This window comes from Strigops habroptila, chromosome 1, assembly GCF_004027225.2.
Source record: "Strigops habroptila isolate Jane chromosome 1, bStrHab1.2.pri, whole genome shotgun sequence".
Taxonomy (NCBI): domain Eukaryota; kingdom Metazoa; phylum Chordata; class Aves; order Psittaciformes; family Psittacidae; genus Strigops; species Strigops habroptila.
Window position 1 is genome coordinate 73,607,417 of NC_044277.2, and position 17,540 is coordinate 73,624,956.

The following is a 17,540-nucleotide window of genomic DNA, read 5'->3' on the forward strand; positions in this document are numbered from 1 at the left end:
GATTCAGGCTTGTATTTCTGTAACTTCTTCAGTATATCCTGCCTCTGAATATAACTTAGGCAAATCTAGAGACAGAAATCCATTTCATTTTCTTTTTAATGGTTCTTTCTCTATTACAAGGTAAGTATTTGTCAGGAAAAAAAAAAATATATATTCAGAAGATAGTCCTAAAAGTTTGGTTACATATTAGAAGGGAGATGCTGTAGTCTGAATGTTCAAAATTGTTCTGGAGCTAGTACAATCCACAGAGACAGTGTGGAAAAAGCGGGGTAAAAAGGGAAACAGTAACTGGTGAATAGGAAGTGTAAGCACAAGAAGACTTTTTGAGATCATTGAGGTCCTCAGAAGCGGCAGTGAAATTTATGCAAGTTTTTGTTTTGGGAAACAACTAAAAAACTGTGCTTACAATTAGCGATAGAAGTGTGGGAAAGATGGGGAACTGACAGTATAGAGGAAAAATACTGCAGGGGACCATATATACTTTTTTCTTGTCTTGCTGTGTATAGTTTAAAGCCTTTTCTCCATGAGAAAGTTATGCGAATCTGTTTAGATGTGCAGCTTTAAATAAATACACTGACATTCCTATTTGAGCTTAAACCATTTTTTTTTTCTATTTTTAATTCAGGAGAATGAAAAACGTGTGTATGTTATACCAAGCAAGAAGGTCTACACAAGAATTTACATTGGTTAGACTAGATTGATTTAAAACCTGGTTATAATTAAATCAATGCATCTTTCTGCTGTAAAGAAGGCTTACACCGTGTGAACTATCCACATGAGAGACAAACCTGGTAAAAGTATTTCGCTGCTGAGGAGGTACATCTGAGGATTCACCATTTTTCAGAGAAGTACTTTGAAGAAGAAGCTAGAATTAAGAAAAGTTGACTGCCTTATAGGCACTCCTATTCCCCCCCCCCCAAACCAACCAAATAGGAAATTCTGCATACACAGCATGAAATTGGACTGCAAAATCAGGAATCAAAGACATTGAAAGACAGAAAGGCCTGTTCAAGAAGTGGTATTAAGAAAAGCCAAGACCATTGATACAGTCAGAGAAGCATCGCAGGTAGCTTGGTGAAGAAACCAGTTGACAAATTCAGAGAGTTTAAAGCATGTCTTGAAAGATTCAGTGACATGTCTTTGTTGTTAACGTAATGAAGCAAAATCATAAAGGCTGCTGGGTTTGCATGCCATAAGCAAAGGAGAGCGCACACAAAGTCATGTTCATCCCTGCTCCATTCAGCACGTGAGAGAACTGCAATCTGGTCTTCAACAAAAACCAGTGTCACATTCTGCTGCAAGGTGCGTGGATCATTGAAAATCTGTTGTGGTAGAAGGAAACAGAACTCCTGTCTCAATAGGTTGAGATGAAGATTTTCTCTTCTCCAGCAGTTCATATATCTTTGTAAAAACATAGTAGTCAGTGGAAGGGAGTCTGGGTAGAAGGCAGACTGTACAGATCTAGGAAATGAAGCCAAGTACAGAATTTGAGAAGAAATAAAGGGCAAAATTTGCAATAGTTTTACTGCAAAAATTTCCTCCTTTTTCAACCACCTGTATGTTGTAATGAGGTGACCATGAGAGAAATATGAAAAGGTAAAGCATAAAGGATTCTTTCAATAATGCAGGATGGCAGGGAAGGGAAAAAAGAAACTCAGATAATAAATGTAAGCTAGGAAAAGAATGAAGGCATAGCTGAGAAGAGAATCCATGGACTAAAAATACCTAGTGGTAGTAGGAGACCATTACACGGCTGACTGCAGACTAATTGCATTTGTTCAGTCATTGTGAAAATGGATACAGATGGGATGCACAAGTTTGGAAATATCCTACTGTTAAAGAGAAAATAAAGCAAATGTTAGATGGTAAGCCATTACCTAAGATGATGTTGTTGGAGAGAACTCAGAAGATCATATGTCTAAAATACTCTTTTCTGCTTTAGCAGCTCTTTTAATTAATTTTTACAGTTTGTTTTTTTTTTTTTTAATCAAAAAGAAATGTTGGATGGTGGTTGGTGGCGAAAAGGAGGCAGCAGATCTTAGCCAGTGAAGTAGGTTTTCCTACTGTGCCACAGACTGAAGTAACGTAACACTTCCTTGCTTGAAACAGAACTTAGTTTTGTGAAAATATGTTAGAGCTGGTAGCAGGACTTCAGTGGTTCAATGAGTATTTTGCATTTTCTTTGCTGCTGTGGTATTGCAAGTTCTTACTGGGATGCCTTCGAAGGCACAGTCCAGATTTTACAAGCTTTTTCTAAGTAGAAACAGCTGGGGAAACAGCTGATATCAAAGTCAGCAATTCCTCAGAGGTCTGAATACATTCCAGATCCAAAGGGAGAAAAAGAAAAGCCCAGACCAGTCTTTTGTATCTGTTTTTTATATACTCGTAGTACACCTAGTGGCAACTGGGACTCACAGCTGTTACTCCTGACTGCTCTGATGTTATTGCATGGTTCCTGGAGAGTTATGTTTGGTCCCAGCAAATCTTCGTCAGAGGAAAAGCATAAAGCACAAAAACTCCTGTCTCCAGCTACATAAACAACACAGCGGGGTCCTACATAGTTCTCAAAATAATAGGAGATGGCTGATGTATGCCAGGCAGGAAATCTTCTTTGCCAGTTAGCGTCCATCATTTCCCACAGTTCAGACAGATTTACCAGTCAGAGACACTGGGCAGCCTTTGGGCCAGATGCCTGGCACGTCATTCTCTGCTGAAGAAGGACGCATGTTACCCTTCATTAGGGAAATCATAAGATGCACTTGGCACTGTGTTCCTCTGAGCAGGGTGACTGCGACATTTAGTGTGCGTCTGTTACAGAGCTACTTCACTTTCCGTCTCTGCACTCCAGGTAAATCAGCTCTATTGCATGCACTCTGGTGTTTATTTGTCTCTTAGAAACACCCTGACAAAAAACTAGTCTGTTTTTTTTTTTTTTTGGCTTGGCTTTTTTTGTTTGTTTGTGGGTTGGTGGTTTGTTTATTTTTGCAAAAGGCTTTGAGGCTGATGGATAAAAGCAGAAAAAAATTGAAGAGATACTTTGTGGAGAGATTTAAGTCTGAAGATTAAAATACTACTCCATGGTGAGCAACACTGAGGCATTTGTGGTACTTCTTTAGGCTCTGTCAGTTACCTAAATAAAAAGTCAGAAGTGCAGGCTTCTGAGCTCTGGTAATTTAACACAAATTTTCATTCATTTTGGCTAAATTACTACAAACTTATACAAACCACATTAATTAGATAAGCCTGGGGAACTCTCTGTATTACGGCACAAAGAATCTGTAAGGAAGGACCTTACAGCCTTTAAAGAGAATTCTAGAAAACCACAGGAAAATTAACATTATATCACAGAAACTCAGAAAATTGAATTGTCAAGGGGAAAAAGAGCTTGGGAAGAAAAGAACAATAGGGAGGGGGAGAGAGCCAAGTGATAATAGTTTCAATATCATTTAGAAGAAAGAGGTCAGGCAGAGCAGTATACACCAAAAAATTGTGTCTTCAGCTTCACAAGTCAGAAGGAAAAGCTCATACACTTGCTACTAATAATCCGTGTTTCTCATGTTTAGCTGACAACAACAGTGGAGACTGAAAAACAACTCCTGCAGGTACATAACTAAGAAAGTTTCGAGAGCATTACTATTCACTCTGTGGAAGGCAGATATTAAATATTTAAATCAATTTAAATGCAATTGTTCTGTTCTGAGTCAGAGAATACCTGCAAGCACATCAAAGACACACAAGGATTTTGATAGCAGGCAAAAGCAATTACCTGAGATGCAATATCTAATCATCTGCCAGCCATGTCTGAAACTGGGTGCTTAAGCTGGTATGACAAAGCCACTGCCCAGATGTGTAGACTGTGGCTGCAAAGGGAAAGCTCTAATTGGCATTCACTGACATGTGTCCTATGGACTCCTAACTTCAGGAGTTCTCCCATCTGAGCCTACAAGAGAGTAAGCAGAGATGCCTAAAACAGGCTATGTTTCACACAGTGTCACTAAAACCATGGATCGCCTGGCTGAGCAAGAGCTGAGCTTCCCAGCAGGCTGGCTGGAAGGAAGAGATTGTTTGGCAGAGCAGAGTACAGGAAAAACATGTTACAGAAGTGCTGCACAAGCCGTCACCATTAACACTATAATCTTACCTACTGTTTTATCATGTCTCTATAGTCCTTGCCATCGAAATTTGCATGTTTACAGGAACCTCGTTTCACTTTACTGTATTTTGTTGACTATATATTTTACAGTGGGTTTTTTTCCCCCAGAACAATGTAGTGGTGTGTTGGTCGGCCATGCCCAACTTAACAGCCTTGTGTCTAGATTAATTATTGCCTTTTCTGCAATGCACAGCCCAAAATTACTAGCTGCTGGGAGGGACTGCTGTTTTCCCTCAGGGGATGTTGGAGTTCCTCTGCTGGTGATGAGGCTCAAATGATAGCACCCATGGGTTCGTTATCTGGCTTAAAGCCCCTCTGCAAATGATTGGTAGCAACTGTCTGTCTGAGCTAGGAGGCCCAGCAATGCTCCCTGTTGTCTCTGCTGGTTAGGTTGTCCTTGCTGCCTCACTAGCTGACTCAGGACAGCCAGAGCTGCAGCGAGCATATTCTCCTTCACAGGATTTAATGGCTGATTCTGTGATGTTTCTTTCACTAAATGCTGCATATACGTTCAGATTAAACCAAACTGCTATTCAAGGCTCTGAATGTTTCAATGAGTGAACCATCATGTAATCTTTTCATGAGTTAAGTTTACTCTCTGGGGAAATGTTGTTGAGAAGAAGATCCAGAGCAGCAGGATTCACTGTGTGACTGAAATAATGCCTGGGCAGAATATTTCATCGTTGTGCTTAGTCACCCCTCAATAACTAACATCTATAGATCTTCAGGACTTCCCCATCTCAGAGAAAGCATTTGTTGTGGTTTAAGCCCAGCTGGTCACTAAGTACCACGCAGCTGCTCACTCATTTCTCCTCCTGCCCCTTGGGTTGGGGAGGAGAATCAGAAAAAGGTAAAACACACAGGTTGAGATAAGAGCAGTTTAATAATTGAAATAAAGGAGGATAATATTATTATTATAATATTAGTATTCATTATAATTATAATTGTAATTATAATTATAGGAAAGAGAGAGGAATAAAACTCAAAACACAAGTTATGCACAATTGCTCACCACCTGCCGACCAATACCCACCACTGTCCAAGCAGCGATATGGGCCTCCTGGGCGGCTCCCCCCAGTTTATATGCTGGGCATGACGTGCTGTGGTATGGAATACCCCTTTGGCTAGTTTGCGTCAGGTGTGCTGTCTCTGCTCCCTCCCAGCTTCCCGCGCCCCTCCTCACTGGCAGAGCATGAGACTGGAAAGTCCTTGATCAGGGTAAGCGCTACTGAGCAACAACTAAAACATCAGTGTGTTATCAGCATTGTTCTCAGACTAAAGCCAAAACACAGCACTGCACCAGCTACTGGGAAGAAATTAACTCTATCCCCGCCGACAACAGGACAGTGTTGACCAGCTGCACTTTTTAACATAGTACTACAGTCTCACAGTATTTTATATGTGTTTTAGCTCACAGAGTCCAAAAGAAAGAGAGTACTGTAACACAGCTAGTCATTGCTGACATAGAAGCTATGTGCTGCATGCATTATGGTGTGGCGTGACAGCGTACAAAAATGTTTGAGATTGCACAGTCACCTGCAATTGCACTGAAGGACAGTGCAGGCCAGGTAGATGTGATACAGTCTTGTCCGTGCTGCCTAGTGTTCTTGGTCTTTGGTTCAGCTCTCTGAGAGGCTGTGGGTAGGGCGGGCAAACCCGTGCTGGGGAGTGTGCTTACAATGAGGCAGTGAGAACAGAACAGAACAAGGCAGGCAGAGGGTGCTTGAACATGCCTCTAAATCCTGATCTAGTAAGATGTACAAGCACAGCCAAAAAAAGGATCGGTACATGTACAAGAGCAAAACTTTCAGAATCTAACTTGGCTGCTGGAAACAAAAATGTTCATTGGAGTAGAAAGGACCTTTTAAGAATTAGGTGGTTAAATTGATTTCTAGCTTTCCTGTGCCTTAGCTTATCAGCAATGAGGGTAATCACAAACCCCCCTACTCAATGTTGTGAGGATGAATAACATAATTATTTTACAGGATCCAAATAAAAGAATAAGGAGGGCTAAACAAGGACTTTGAGTAGCTTGACCATGAGAACAGTAATGCAGTTTGACTGCATAATATCCTTCAGTGCTGTAGACTATATCTCAGCTCTGACAACTACAATTAACTGCAGTATTGCAAATTGACCATAGTATTGTGTTGAAGTTTTGCAATTCCAGATACCTATGTAGCCATTTGGATGGTCACTGAAGCAGTAGTACATACTTAAACTTGGTTCCTCTGATATGACTGTTGATGGGATACCAAAAAATTATATACGTTCTTCTCTGTCCCTCCTTTCATCTGAATCTCCCACATTACTCAACAAAGTCCTCAAATTATAGTGTGTTAGCCTCCAAGGCGAACTGAGGTCCCAGGTGGGCCAGGCCTTCTCTGCTTGACACTATAAGCTACATGACAACACTATGAAGTGGAACCCCTTCGGCCTCCTGAAAATGGTGATTCATTGCAGGGTAATGTGTTCATCCCTTCCAAGTCTAGGCTTAGTTAATCTTATTATATGCTGGATAGCAATCGGTCTGATGCCAGCATTTGAGTGCTGATAAGTGCTGGCAGAAATCCCAATTAGTTGTTTTTCCCTCTGTAGACCAGAGAGAATATTTTAGATGTCCTCTAGTGTGTTGCTTTTGGAGTGCCTTTAAATCTTCCAAGCTTTATGGAATCTGTCTCCTTCAGGCTTTGGTGCTGTTCGTGTAAGATGTTACTACTTCCAAACAACATTCCCTTTGAAGGACACACCATTGAAGAACTTGGTCTCTTGCTGAGGCATACAACATGATGACATTTTAGTTTAGAAACATGAAGGCTTTTGCTTGGGGTCACTGGCAACTTTGTGAAGTAGCAAAAGGGTTAATAACTTTAGTGCTTGAGCTAGAGTGTGTAGACCATGTTGTAGGGAAATGGGATCTCTGATTTTGGGAGCTACATGTTAATTTCCAGTGTGATGTACATTTTACTTCATTTCTGAAAGTGTTCTGTACTGTTCCTTGCAGGAGCAAATGCTACTAATGCTGGACCAACAGACTTGTACTTCAAGTACAAGCCTTACTTAGGCTCTGGGCGTGGTCTGAGCCCTTTCCTCCCCTCCCCTGATGAAAGGCAGCTCTGCTTAAAGCTCCCTCTAATTTAAGCACCTCAACAGTTTTGAAGCTTCACGGAGAAATGCTGCAATGACTCAGCCTGCTGGAAGCCTGGCACTGCCACGACCCAGAGCTCCTCAGGGAGTGAGCCTGTAAGAATCCACAGGAGATGAGCAGCACCTCTGCTAGCAAACAAAACAGGGGAAGGATGCAGGTTCACAGGACACTGCCTGGTGGCTATCCAGACTGTTTAATGGCTAGCGTGTTCTCCCACTCAGCCTTAGCCCATGCTGGCTGAGATGCTGAGATGCTGCTGGGACACAGTTCAGAGTAAGCAAGGGTCAGGAACTGTTTTTAGCTGGTGTTATGAGTCAGGACACACTGTTTTGGGAAGGAAGTGTTCAGTTGTATGCATACCAGTTTTACCATGACATTTGCCCTCAGGGTATCCCGGCAGGGATCTAGGTGATGATGGGATTCAGGAATGAGAAAGAGTTGTTACTGCACTTTAGCGGGCAGAATGCTGATGCTGAAGTGAGAGATATGTCTGTCCTTCATTTCCTCAGGTCTCACTTCTGGCCCCCATGTACAAGATAGAGTTGAAAGGGACCTTACCGGTTGATTTCCAGACAGCAGGGGAGCAGGGGAGAGTGTCTTTGAATACAGATCATGCTTCAGGGAGCCAGCCTCCCTCATGTGTGCCCCACACACCCCTCCCAATCTCTATGCCCATGTAACGCAGCCCCAGGATATAACCCAAGCAGCAGAGAGTGAGGATTCCAGTACACTGGTAGCAGTGGGAAGATTACAGTTGCAGACTGGCTAATCTTCTTGGAAACTTGTCCCTGTAAACCGAGCTTCAGCAGCCATCATTTCTGAGGATAACTTTTAAATGCTCTGATTTCCTGCCACTCCTGAAGTTGAAGGACTAGCTTCAGATTGGCTTTCTAGTTTAAAAGAGAAAGTTTCTGTATAGCTGCTCTGGGCTGAGTTTCTGCAAATGGGAGTTGTTCGGCTCTGTGACTGTCTTTGTGAAGGGAATTTTTGAAACTATCATTGCCCCAGTAGCAATATCTGGACTGTAAAATTGTTTAGCAGTTGCTTGGTTGATCATCGGATGATACGTTTTTCATTCTGCTCCCACTGAAAGACTCGGCAGCTTTGTAGTTTGAATACCCTCTGCTAGATTTCTAAACTATGCTTTAATAGAGCACAAAGTCTACTGAGTTGAGGCCTCAGGAGTGTGGATTAGGCAACTGTGGTTAGTTCTCAATGGACTAAGTCTATCAGAAATCAAAGCTATCTGACACTGAGTTCAGTTTAATTGCTTTTTTTTTTCAAATGTGAGCAAAACTTCTTTGTACTCAGAGGCAATTTTATAAAATTTCAGTCCTTCACTGCAAAAAGAAAAAAAAAAAAGAAGAAGAAAAGATTCCATAGTATTTTTTTCTATGATATTTAAGATTAACAGTTTCCTACAAGAACTGTACCAGTTGCTACTTTTCTACCATTGAACTGGGTGACATGGCTTTTACAGTTCAAGGGCAATTTTGGTATAATGGAGATAATTCCCCCCCCAGTTTAATACAAATTTAAATTCTTAATTTGTAGTATTTTATGCTTATTTTATTCCACAAAGATGATTAAGGGACTGGAGCACCTTTCATAGGGGGAGAGAGTGAGAGAACTGGTACTAGTCATTCAGCCTAAAGAAGAGAAAGCTCAGGGGAGAATCTCATCAATGTATATAAGTACCTGAAAGGAAAATGTAGACAAGGATGTAGCCAAACTTTTCTCAGTCGTGGCCAGTAACAGGACAAGAGGCAGTGGGCACAAAATGATGCACAGGAAATTCTACCTAAACCTAAGAAAAGCACTTTTTTACCATGAGTCTGGACTCATAGTCCGGAGAGGTTGTGGAGTCTCTATCCATGAAGATATCACAAGCTGAGTGGACATGACCCTGAGCAGCCTGGTCTAGGTGACTCTGTTTTAAGCAGGATTTGGACTAGACAATCTTCAGAGGTCCTTCCACACTCAGTGATTATCTGATTCTGTGATTCTGTTTTATCTCAGTTTCCAAGGTGTGTTTTTCTATTTCACAGGGATACTACAAGAGATAATGAAGGCTGTGAGGTGCTTAAACACTGCAGTAATAGTATGAGAAATTACCTATAAAGCCTGTTTTTTAAAATATAGTTTTCCCTGTAGCATACTGAAGAAAGAAGAGGCTGGTGATGTCCTCCTTCATGCCTAAATATATTGCTCACTGAACTCTGTGCAGTTTCAGGTGTGTTAAGTACAATCATTTGCTATTTGCTCAATAACAGAGATGCAGTTCAGGCTGTCCAGGCACATTTAATAACTTTATCAGGAACTTAAAATGACATGGAATCAGTGCAGTGAGTGCTACACTAAGAGTTTTCCATCTTTGTTTTCTGTCATGTTTGAGCAATCATTTCATAGACTGCACTGCCAAGATTTAATTCTGGTACAAATGGAATTTATTTATTTATTTATTTTTCATAAGAGGAAATTGACTTTGGTATATATTCTAAGCATTACAATAGAAATGTTCTATAATTTGAAAAGCCTAATGGTAAGTTACATTGCGTTATTGTTTTCCTGTCATGGCATATTTCATCATTGCCAAGCAGGGTACATTTCTGTTATGCCGTGGCAGATTCTCAGTGGAATGGAGTTTTTATCTATCATGTTAATGAATGGTTTAATAATACAGTAAGAAAGACTACTCACATAAAATGTTTTAATGATGGATGTCAGAAGAGTTTCTAGAATGGATTTGTTTTAATGCAGGCAAATGTGCTTCCTCAGGCATCTGTGGGATTGCTACTAATAAAAGGAATGAAGGCCATTAAATTGGTAACATCATGTGCCTACACTTTTATTATCCTTACTTCTTTTATTACGTTTTACTAGATGTTTTTGAAACATGAATTATAAAATACTCTGTCGCATTTATCAGTAGAGTTGAAGAACCTGTGTTCGTTACAGTGTTCCCGCATTGTGTTCCCGTTTTAGCATGTATTTAAATTTATCTAAAGACACACAGACACAGAGGTTAGATGACTGCCACTCTATTAGACTGATATTCCCTGGGAATAATCAATAGCAAATGATGATGCTATAAAAATTGGAATCACTGTTCTGTATGTGAGAGAGACTGTTATAAGCTTTTTTTTTTTTTTTTAGTTTTTGTTTGACTGGCAAGACATGGCTTCGTTTTGAACCCAAGCTGGAATAAAGGCTTCACCAGGCAATTTAGATTATTATCCTGAAGTACTAAGCAACAAACCTTTCTTCTTAGTGCTTAAGGACAGTACAGATTTCCTTGCAATACTAAAACTCCCTAGGATTATAAAGTAGAACTCTTGTTGAATGTTTCCCGCTGTAATGTTATACTAGTCTCTAAAGTCCTGTACAAAAAAAAATTTAGTTAGCAGTCAATACCTGCCAAATATCTAGCCTCTCATTTGCTTCCTGAAGGAGAAAAAAAAATGAGAATTACATTTATCTTGTATAAAAACGTATTTATGTTATGTATGTCGTGTGTACATTCTAGATAATGCACTTGGGACTCAATCTTTCCTCCATGCATGAAATTCTCATTTATTTGAACACAGTAAACCTCAGATTAAATTATTTATTCAGTCTCTCTGATTTTGCTGCATAGGAACTAAGCAGTTGCAAGATCATATGAAATATATTTCAATTTAAGTCCGAAATCCTGTCTCTGGCCCTGTCCAGCACTTGGTGCATCAGCAAATAAACAAAACAAAACTTACAGTTCAGCTATCTGATTGCATACTACTAAAGATCTAGGGGAGAAACTTCATCTTCATTCTCACTAAGATCATTATTAGACTTGGAGTAAGAGACATGAATGCCCCTCTTTCTAACATTTATGTCCTAATTTTTGTCAGAAATGTATTTTTGGAAACTTACTGCAGGCAAAAGAAACATCTAATGTAATATACAGGTATAATAGACATACATACATTACATGCATACATACTTGATATGTATGCATATCAAGTAAATATATATATATGCAGGTATATTAAGTAAAATGCAAGCAGAATACTATATAATTTTAGTCAGGCATAAGATACTTATTCTGAGAAATCTTCCACATTATTAGCTTCATTGATGAAAATAACATTTAAAGGTCAATTGCAAATTGTTTTTAAAGTATTCCTTTTCTGCATTTTTTTGCCTTGACAGCTGTACACTAAAGCTTTGACAAGTTTCCAGGGGAACTAATGGCTATAAATGTGACTGATAATTGAATAATACAATTTTATTTCCTAATGGTACTACTAAATCTAATTGGCACAATGCATTTCCTGAAATCTTTCTGTCTTTAGAAAGTGACTCTTCTTTCTCCACTTCTATAAGAAATACACAATTATTCCTCATTATTACACAAAAGTATGATTTATCCTTTCTCATACCACTCTAGAAAGCTGTAAAAAGATGTTTACAACCTGACCCACATAACTACTTGGACAGGATTTAGATATCTAAGACCAGCATTGCACTCTCAAAACCCTGTGCTCTACTCATGCCTAACTCCCTAGAACTTACCTTTTTTAAAAAAATTAGTATTCATATTAAGGATGTACCTCTACTTGTGAGCAAGCTTAGAAGTGTCTCAGTCTTGTCAGAGCCTCTCAAAACCTATTCATGCATAAGTCCAGTTAGCAGCCAATAGACAGGTACTTGCCCATCTATTTTGCCGGAGGGATGCTGTCAACAGGCACTGCCTAAGTGCATTTAATGACTGGTTATCTACTCTGAGGGCAGCGGTGGCTACCATTATACTCCCACTTGCTTCTCCTCAGTGGCTCTACAGTCAGTGCATTGGCTCAGGCAATCTGAATTTAAGTCCCTGCTCTTTCTTTGCAGAAGCTGGTTTTTAGAATCCAGTTTTGATGAGACATACATTATATGATTTGTGCCTTTTCTGTGTTTAAAGCTCCTCAGAAATGACAAATGGACTGAATAAATTGAGCACTTCATCTTGGAAAATGGCAAATTTTTAACAGATTTTTTTATTTCCTTTTTTTGGTATTTCATGTATCCATAAACTCCAGAACTTCTGTCATCCAAACAGGTCCCATGAAAGCAGGAATTCTTCCCACTTTACTATGCTCATCTACAAATGCTGTTTTTCTTGGGAAGGTCATTTTTCATGACATCTCAAGCTTTGAGCTTCCAGCTAAAGGTAGCAACAGGGATCCCAGATGTGCCAGTCATTTTTGCAAGGCAGCTTCTTAATAACAGATCAGGTGCAGGAGGCAAAGGTATCTGCAGCACAAAACTTCCTGCAACCTCTAAGGGAGGGTGGGAAGGGAAGCCAGGAGGACTGTGCCACGTGTGAGAAAGTAGCATGGTCCTATGGGAGAGGCCCATATGGGAGAGATGTGGTATAAACCAAAAGCTCTGGAGATAGGGGAAAGGTCAGTTGGTGGCAGGCAAAGAAGGAACCACCACTGCGGTAGTTGTTGCTGTTTACCACCAAGGGGGGCATCAGACAAAGTGAGCTGATGGCAACTTCATAACAAACACATGGAAGCAATTTCTCACATATCATGTAGTTCACCTTGCAAATGTCTTTCTGACAGATGACGTAAATGCTAGAAGTTTCTGTGAGTTAAGGGTCAAATGGACCAGTCTGGTGGAGTCACCATCCCTGGAGGAAATTAAAAGATGTGTAGAGGTGGCACTTAGTGGCATGATTTAGTGGTGGACTTGGAATTGCTGGGTTAATGGTTAGGCTCTGATCTTAAAGGCCTTTTCTAACCTAAAAAATTCTGTGATTCTATGATTCTATAATTCTACTTCTGCAAAGCCTTGAGCCAACTCTGCCTCAGGTTAGAAATGTGGGATTCATATATTTTTACTCAAGCTTCATCATATATCTTACGCAAGCAAATTCCCTCAGAAATCAGTGGAGTAAAAGATTTGGAGTTTGCGATAGCTGCAATAAAAATATCAGTTAGTAAATAAGCCTCCAGGACATCCACAGTGCTTTCAAAACAGATGAGTCCTCATTATACCAAACTTGCAGAAATATTTCCTCTACTACAGGGGGCTGTAGTAGAGGAAAGACAAGACTACAGCCTGCCACTAAGCCAAGCTACAAAACTTCATGAATAAAACTTTCAGAACACACAATTCTGATTGTGCAAGAATTGACAAAAGTAAAGAAGATACGGAAGGGGTGCTGTCCTCTTCCAATGTGCAGGGCAAGTCATGGTGAAAGATGCTTCTGCCAGACTTTGTTCAACATTGACAGTGCTCCAATTTTTGCTCCAATTTTAGTGTCTTCTGTCTCTTTGTCTTTACTCAGCCAGCACTCAGTCAAACTGTCCAGGTGTGGAGAGGTCTGTGGCCACCTGGCCTTCTGATATTCTGATATAACAGAATATATATATATTCTGTTCTGATAATATGCTTTAACCTCAGTAGTTTGCTACATTTTTCTCCTTTCTTTGCTACTCTTCTTTAAAATTAAAATTAAGTTAAAAGCAAGGAAAAAGGAAAGACTCGAATTTTTAGTTATTCCTGGACTGTTTGGCTAGAATTATGCTGTCAGACCCAGATCAATAATCACATCTGACAACTTCAAGTGAAGGTTTATGTTTAACTAAGGGGAAATAAAATAGAAGTTAGTATAGAGGGGAATTTATTTGCAGAATGATAATTTTTCTCCATTACCTAACATATAGGTGTCACAGAGGTAGACTGCATACAAGACACTGAAGACTACTAAAAAGGCCGCAAAGTGTTTATTTATAGGCAGTTGAAATATTTCCCAGAGGCCTCACTTAACCACAGCACCCTTTTTATCCCTGTGTAAATGGACTCTGATTTTAAAGGCGGAAGCTAGCACCTAATATACATTTATGTGATCTTCATTACTTCTCATAGCAGAAAATTCCTCTTCTTTTTATTTTTTTTTAACAGCATGCAAAGATCTTTCAATTTCAGCACCCAGCATGGCAGAAAAAGGCTCAGGGACAGGTGTGTGTGCCTGGAAGAAAGGACAGTGAATTGCTTTAGTGTTTGAAATTGTGCCCTATATTTAACAGTGCTGAGAGAAGCTCAGAAGTTAATTTGCTTAAGAGCAAAACTCCTTACTCTGTCTAGATAATTTCCCAGCCTGTAAAGGATGAAGAGAAATTAAAATACAATTCCAAGTGGCCTTTGGATTCTTTTTTTTTCCTTACAGTTAATATGTACAGTTACAATAGCACTCTAACAAGTCCTGCATGTCACTAACTACAAGACACAGGAATACTACTGTGGAGATTAAAGGCACAGACTCTGGCGATCTGCAGACCAAAGACCTTTATTGCTTTAACAGAGCCTTATTTATACAGTAATAAATGTAAGCATTTGCCACCAGGCAACTCCTGATAGGGTTTAGCCTTCCGTTCACACACCCTTGCTATACATTAATTGGTTAAGGTGTAGCATTTGCCACTCGGCAACTCCTGATAGGGTATAGGCCTTTGTTCTACAGTAACAGATGTGAGCATTTTGCCCCCAGGCAACTCCTGATAGGGTTTAGCCTTTTCTTCACACACCCCTGCTATATGTTGATTGGTTAAGGTGTTACCTACATGCACGCAGTCTCTGTTAGCCAAGTCCCTGCTTTTCTACTGACTATGTCTCTTCACTCAGATAACTTTCTCAAAGTTGTTTTTCTTTTCTCTTCAGAGGCACAGGGCTCTATCGTCAAGGTCAAATACTTCTATTTTGTTGCTGTCCAAGTCAGGGCCTCCTGCTACATACTACTATTACTATTGCTACTGCTATTCCAAGTGCTTTAACTGTTGACAAATGAGAAAAGTAATCCATACGTCCCATTTGGTTAGTGTTGCATTGAGGTGTAATGTTCACATTAAGGAGATTCTTGATACACGTCTCTGGAACCAATGTCTTCCTCAATGTTCTGAAATGACAAACACAGATGCATTTCTTTTAGCTGATCTTTATGCTTGCATATATTTTTCTCTTTGTCAAAACCATTTTAAGGTTCTCTGGTAATTATTTGTTGTTTATATGAGCATTACTGTTCAAAATCTGTTCCTCATTTCCAATGTATCTGCATAGAAGTTTTTTAGAGCAAGTCCAGAAACTGGCAAATTTCCTTGCTCTGGCCATTCAACATAGCAAGAACCAGCTACTTTGACCAAGCACTCTACTTGGTAACTGAGAAAAGCAGTCCCTACATCAAGACACAGGCAAGAATCCTTTCTCATTTGGGGTTATTTATAAAATGACTTATTTTTCAATCACGTAACTCAGGTTAGAGAGAGGCTCTACTTTGTGGGAAGGCTTATGAAGCAGAAGTACATCCTATATCCAAAAAATTTCTAGTCCAATTCTCCAGCCACATTGGCATTTATGTTTCTACTTTGGGAGGGCACTAATGTCAAGCACATGGAGGAGCGCTTGAAGGACATGAGCAAAGTAAGATAAGAGCCAAGAATAAGCATAAGGATCAACAGAGAGGTGGGGAATACAGGCAGGACAAAAATATAAGTATGTGGTAAGAGAAAACATCTGTGAGAAGCAAAATGGTTGGGTTTTATTTTTGATTTAATTGAAAAATACCAGACGTAACCTATGGAAAATGTTACAACTAACAGAAATAAAAATTTATTAATGAGAGGCATATTTCTGCTATGATTTTCATCAAAAGTTACTGCAAATACTTGGCCTTCCTGTAACATAATTCATATTTTTATTTTATAGGGTCTTGGCAGGTAAATGAAGCAAATCACAACCACACTGAAGCTTTACTCATTCAGGAGACCTTTTGCAAAACAGATGACATTGGAGATGGCCCAGCTAAAAGACATCCAATTCAATAAATGCAGCGTGGTCCATTATGCTGTGTAGTCCAACTTGGAATGAACGAGGTCCTCCGTCATTAAAAACCAACCAAGCAACCAACCAAACAAAAACAAAAAAGCAACAGAATGCTTCCAGCAGGAAAGGCAGCTTGTATTGATAATGTCTCGGTTCTGCTTACCTGTGTTAGAGAAAAATTAATTCAAGCTGGAACCAAAGCTGGAGAGGTCTATTAGAATTATGGGAACAAGAGAGGTTAACATACAGAAGGCTATCCAAAGAGCCTCGTTAGAGAAAGGAGTATGAATATTGTCTAAAAAACATCTAGATGCAGGATATGATATCAGGAGGGAAGAACTACTTAAAATATTGGACAAACAGGAGAGGTATTCACTGGAGCACACGACTCCAGTGTCAATTCAAAAGACTCAGCTTCAACTGCTTCCCCATTGAAATGCGGACAGTGACCTGCGGTTTCTTTCTACCTAAGCAGGTAGCCAAATCAGTAGGGTAGAGACATGTTTATTCTTTCTCTAGTAGTTTCACGTGAAGTGGAACTAGTGTAAGAGAAGAAACAGAGCACGCCCTACAGTCTTTTACATCAGAATGCTGCAGCCTGGTGGCTTCCAAACTATTGCATCCCAAAAAAAATTATGAATGCTCCAGCTTCTTCCCAAGAAGAAGGTGGGAAAAGGTTGCTATAGCAAAATGTATCCTTTTACACAGCCTTCATCTCCAATGCAATACAACACACTTTGCTTTGATAAGGCTTGCATTTCTTTTGGGATATGTGGAGCCAGATGGTCAAAACATTTTCCTTTGTAAGAGGTATATCAAGAGAGAGGTGAAACAGAAGTTCCCACTGCAGTAACTGAGCTGTCACATAAAAAATATTTCTTGCCTCTTGTTTTCTGTAAGACAGTGCCTTTGGCACCTGACCTTGGGAGAGGATGCAGGATCCTGAAGAGAGTCTGCACCTTCCTTTTCATTAGGGTAAGTAATCCAGGCTCTAAAGATGGCAAAATGTAAGACAGACATCTTAGCTTTTGTTTTTATCTTTTTGGTTAGGTAAGCTAGCTGCCTGGCAGAGCCAAACAGCTGGCTTGTGTGGATCCCTTAGGCACATATCCCTCTGGATTATATGGGGAAGCTAAGTCTGAAAAAACTTCTGTATTCTACCTCGCTGTTGGCTTCGTGACACCAGTGTGCAAGATTTAAGCGTATGAGAAGAAAAACTTGTGACAGGTGTTAGCCAGATTGCTTCATGCTCTACTGGAAGGTCCTCAGATGACAAAGAGTGTAGCCTAGTTAAAAAATTTCTGGATGCTGATGGTAGAGATCATATAACACTTTGGTTTGATGGAGTTTCTTGCACACATAAATCTAGCTGGAAATCTTGCAGTCCAG